The sequence below is a fragment of the Planococcus citri genome, unplaced genomic scaffold (assembly GCF_950023065.1).
Source record: "Planococcus citri unplaced genomic scaffold, ihPlaCitr1.1 scaffold_14, whole genome shotgun sequence".
NCBI lineage: Eukaryota > Metazoa > Arthropoda > Insecta > Hemiptera > Pseudococcidae > Planococcus > Planococcus citri.
The window spans coordinates 1-5,000 of NW_027045094.1; the positions used below are offsets into that span (position 1 = coordinate 1).

A 5,000-nucleotide genomic window follows, 5' to 3' on the forward strand; every position below is an offset into this window, starting at 1 on the left:
GAGAAAAGTAGAACGATAAAATTTTATCATACGGCGGTAGCACCGTAACGAGATTAATTTTTGCTGTGTCGACCGGTTCATAAAGAAACGAGACACAGGTAGAGGAAGAAAACTTCGTTATGGGTGAATACCACGTTTTGTAAAAATGTGCGCAGCACGCAGTACGGACCAAGTAGTCCGAACTGCTGGGCTGGTCGGCACACGTTGCACAGTGACGCCGTCGCTACGGTTATTACAACGTAGTAATCGGGAACAGCGGCGGTCGTTAGCGTGAACGGTGACCTTTTCTTAAAGGTTCCCTGGTTGATCCTGCCAGTAGTCATATGCTTGTCTCAAAGATTAAGCCATGCATGTCTAAGTGCAAGCCGTCCAGTACGGTGAAACCGCGAAAGGCTCATTAAATCAGTTATGGTTCCTTAGATCGTACCCACGTTACTTGGATAACTGTGGTAATTCTAGAGCTAATACATGCCGATAGAGTTCCGCCCATCAGTCGAGTTGGTTCGCAAGTCTCTTGCGTCCTCTCGACTATCGGAAGGAACGCTTTTATTAGATCAAAACCGGCCAGGCGGCGTATCGTTCCGACGGTGCGTCGTAAACGGCCCGCGCAAAGACTTGGTGACTCTGAATAACTTTGAGCTGATCGCACGGTCCTAGCACCGGCGACGCATCTTTCAAATGTCTGCCTTATCAACTGTCGACGGTAGGTTCGACGCCTACCGTGGTGGTAACGGGTAACGGGGAATCAGGGTTCGATTCCGGAGAGGGAGCCTGAGAAACGGCTACCACATCCAAGGAAGGCAGCAGGCGCGCAAATTACCCACTCCCGGCACGGGGAGGTAGTGACGAAAAATAACGATACGGGACTCAAATGAGGCCCCGTAATCGGAATGAGTACACTGTAAAACATTGGTCGCACGAGGATCAATTGGAGGGCAAGTCTGGTGCCAGCAGCTGCGGTAATTCCAGCTCCAATAGCGTATATTAAAGTTGTTGCGGTTAAAAAGCTCGTAGTCGGATCTGTGTCCTCGCGGCGTCGGACCACTCGCTCGACTTGTCGGCTCGGTCGGCTAAGTGCCGTACCGGGTTGATTTGCGAGCAGTGATAGTTCCCGGCGTGCCAGCGGGACGTCCTGCCGGCAGGCGGACACGTTCCCTCAGTTCGGCCGGCGTTCATACGTTTGGTTTCGGCTGTTGGGAGGCGGCCGCCGATAAATCCTGTTCGTGCGTCGGCGTCTAACTTCGGTTGTCGCGGCGTACGGCGGGCCGGCACGTTTACTTTGAACAAATTAGAGTGCTCAAAGCAGGCTCGAAAAAGGCGCGTGCCTTCGCGGTGCGCGTCATACAGCCCTGAATATGGTCGCATGGAATAATGGAACAAGACCTCGGTCCCGCCTCTACGCTGCCCACAGCGCGTGAAGTCGTCACCCTAGCGGTCCGCTTCCGTGCGCGGGCTGTCGGTCGCGTTCCGATTGATCGTTCCCGTCCGCTAACGGTCCTCTTGTTGGCTCTCGTTACGCGGTTCGGGGCTCAAGCGTTCAGTTCGGGTCACGATCGTTGGCCGGTTTTCGGGACCGGAGGTAATGATCAACAGAGACAGGCGTGGGCATTCGTACCGCGACGTTAGAGGTGAAATTCTTGGATCGTCGCGAGACGAACCGAAGCGAAAGCATTTGCCAAGTATGTTCTCGTCTGATCAAGAACGAAAGTTAGAGGTTCGAAGGCGATCAGATACCGCCCTAGTTCTAACCGTAAACGATGCCAGCTAGCGATCCGCCGTTGTTTCTAGTATGACTCGGCGGGCAGCTTCCGGGAAACCGAAGCTTTTCGGTTCCGGGGGAAGTATGGTTGCAAAGCTGAAACTTAAAGGAATTGACGGAAGGGCACCACCAGGAGTGGAGCCTGCGGCTTAATTTGACTCAACACGGGAAACCTCACCAGGCCCGGACACCGGAAAGATTGACAGATTAAGAGCTCTTTCTTGATTCGGTGGGTGGTGGTGCATGGCCGTTCTTAGTTGGTGGAGCGATCTGTCTGGTTAATTCCGATAACGAACGAGACTCTGTCCTGCTAACTAGGCGGGTTCTTGTCGCCCGTGGATGTTCGGTGTAATTCGCGTTAAATTCCGTTGGGGCGACTGTGGCAACACTGTTCGTCTCTTCTGGGTTTGATGTGCGGTTATATCGAGCGCCGCGGTCACCGGCAAAACGGTATCCCCGAAAGTGTCAGCCTGCTGTCACTGGCGGTTGTGTGGTATTTGAGATTCGTCAGTTTTACGCGTCCGGTGAGCGGGTGGCAACATTCGTTTATCTGGCGCGCGAGGCTGGCGGGTTTCGTTTATTCACGGCCGTCACCAGTGGGTAAACGACACCAATTAGGGCTACCGCCGGCTTAATAAGCTTAAACTCTTCTTAGAGGGACAGGCGGCGGACTAACATAGCCGCACGAGACTGAGCGATAACAGGTCTGTGATGCCCTTAGATGTTCTGGGCCGCACGCGCGCTACACTGAAGGAATCAGCGTGTAAATATTTCCCGGGCCGAGAGGCTATCCGGGTAACCCGCTGAACCTCCTTCGTGCTAGGGATCGGGGCTTGCAATTATTCCCCGTGAACGAGGAATTCCCAGTAAGCGCGAGTCATCAGCTCGCGTTGATTACGTCCCTGCCCTTTGTACACACCGCCCGTCGCTACAACCGATTGAACGACCGCAGTGAGGTCTTCGGACCGAGGCGCGGCGGCGTTGCCTTTCAGGACCGCCGATTCGTGCCGCCGGGAAGATGACCGAACTCGGCCGTTTAGAGATTGTAAAAGTCGTAACAAGGTTTCCGTAGGTGAACCTGCGGAAGGATCATTAACGATTGTGTTATCCGTTCTCTGTATCGTGAGCATATATCTGTATGTTCACGTGGAAGAGACGGAATAATAAAGCGGTGGACTTACTGTATAATAAATACGGTCTGTTCACGCGCCGAGTAGACTTACCGTTCACGCGGTTTGTTTGCCTCCGGCGCAACGTTGTTATTTATAATGTCGCTGTTGCGCGATCGTCTTCTGGGCGACCGCGCGCGGACATAAAAAAGAAATTTATTATATTTAAATAGAACGTACACAAACTGGCTTTGATTGTACAGAAAACCCCGAACGGTGGATCACTTGGCTCGTGGATCGATGAAGACCGCAGCTAACTGCGCGTCGTCGTGTAATCCGCAGGTTATGCGAACATCGACTAGTCGAACGCACATTGCGGCCCTTGTGACCGAAGAGTCCTGGGCCACGCCTGTCTGAGGGTCGGTATATATGATACACACAAAATGTTGTTGTAGTCGCCTTAACGCACGCTACACAATGTTAAACGAGAACGTGCGCCGAATAGAAATATTCGGCGCTAGTGGGCAGCGTCTCGGTAGTCCCTGGTAGTGCGGTGCATCTGTGCACGGGACACCCGAGTCTGTCGAATAATTTGTGGCCGCTGACAACGGCTGTGATGAAATAGTCTGCAATAGCTGAGCGAAGCGCGAATTGTGTGTCCATTGTGGCCGTTGATCGGTAGTCTTTTAAGATTTGCCGAGCACACAGCCACAGGCGGCACACAAAGTACTTTTCGCTCACCCGTCTATGATATGTTGTTGCTCGCATTATTATTATTTATTATTTTATTGCGTTGTACACAGCGACGAGGAAAGCGAAATTGTACGAACTTTTATTTCGAACGTGCGTTCTCGCAAAAATAATCGGCTTAATTTTGCAGTAGACCACTATTTCAACTAATCATGTCGACCTCAGATCAGGTAAGATTACCCGCCGAATTTAAGCATATTAATAGGCGGAGGAAAAGAAACTAACCAGGATTCCCTTAGTAGCTGCGAGCGAACTGGGAAGAGCCCAGCACCGAATCCTGCGGCGCGTTTCGGCGCGTCCGTACGAAGGAAATGTGGTGTTCGGGAGAGTTCATTATCCCGCTAACTGATGCTGGTTCAAGTCCCCCTTGAACGGGGCCACGACCCATAGAGGGTGCCAGGCCCGTAGAGATCAGCGTCGGTTAACGGGAGAGCTTCTCCTAAGAGTCGGGTTGCTTGAGAGTGCAGCCCTAAGCGGGTGGTAAACTCCATCTAAGGCTACAATACGGCCACGAGACCGATAGTGGACAAGTACCGTGAGGGAAAGTTGAAAAGAACTTTGAAGAGAGAGTTCAATAGTACGTGAAACCGTTCGGGGGTAAACGGACAGAGCCCGTGAATCCGGGCCGGCGAATTCAGGACCGGTGCGTGTGCCTCTTGTAGGTGCTGCGCGTCGGTTTGATTTTTCGTCGGCCGTATAAAATCGGACGTTGCGACCCGTTTGGTGCTGGTTTCTGTAAGGGCCGACGTTCAGTTCGACCAGTTTGATTCGTTTCGGCGGATCAGTTTGGCGATGCGTCAGTTCCGAGCTAGCTAGCCCGACGGTATAAGAATGGTGTCCGGCGATGGGGACTTGTCCTGATCGTCGGTACCGGTCGGTAACGATTATTCGGGCCTCTTTCCGACCCGTCTTGAAACACGGACCAAGGAGTCTAACGTGTGCGCGAGTCATAGGGTGTCGCCGACTGGTGCGCAAGCATCAGTCGGCGTTATACAAACGAAACCCGACTAGGCGAAATGAAAGTAATTTTTGTGCTTCGGCACATATGGGAAGATAGCGTTCCGAGTACACGTTCTAGACTCGATCTAGACCGGACGTTCGCATTCCCGGGGCGTCCCTTCAGTCCGGCGGTGTACTACTTCGGTGGTGCGCCGTTGAACTGGGGCGCACTCGTAGCGTACACGTTGGTACCCGAAAGATGGTGAACTATGCCCGGCCAGGATGAAGTCAGGGGAAACCCTGATGGAGGTCCGCAGCGATTCTGACGTGCAAATCGATCGTCTGAGCTGGGTATAGGGGCGAAAGACTAATCGAACCATCTAGTAGCTGGTTCCCTCCGAAGTTTCCCTCAGGATAGCTGGCGTCATATTCGAATCGAAACG

The 5,000-nt window shown here is 52.8% G+C and overlaps 2 non-coding genes and 1 pseudogene across 2 annotated transcripts in view; all 3 read left to right on the forward strand.

Annotated features, from left to right (window-relative positions):
• The first annotated feature begins 296 nt into the window (after window positions 1-296).
• Window positions 297-2,854, forward strand: LOC135849600 (small subunit ribosomal RNA; annotated as a pseudogene).
• A 279-nt stretch (window positions 2,855-3,133) lies between these two features.
• Window positions 3,134-3,291, forward strand: LOC135849597 (5.8S ribosomal RNA). Its single transcript, XR_010559590.1, has one exon. It is a non-coding gene; the product is annotated as a 5.8S ribosomal RNA (ribosomal RNA).
• A 483-nt stretch (window positions 3,292-3,774) lies between these two features.
• LOC135849602 (large subunit ribosomal RNA) overlaps window positions 3,775-5,000 on the forward strand; it is a 4,974-nt gene continuing 3,748 nt past the window's right edge. The window contains exon 1 of the ribosomal RNA XR_010559593.1: window positions 3,775-5,000. This exon is cut by the window's right edge and continues 3,748 nt beyond it. This is a non-coding gene — a ribosomal RNA (large subunit ribosomal RNA).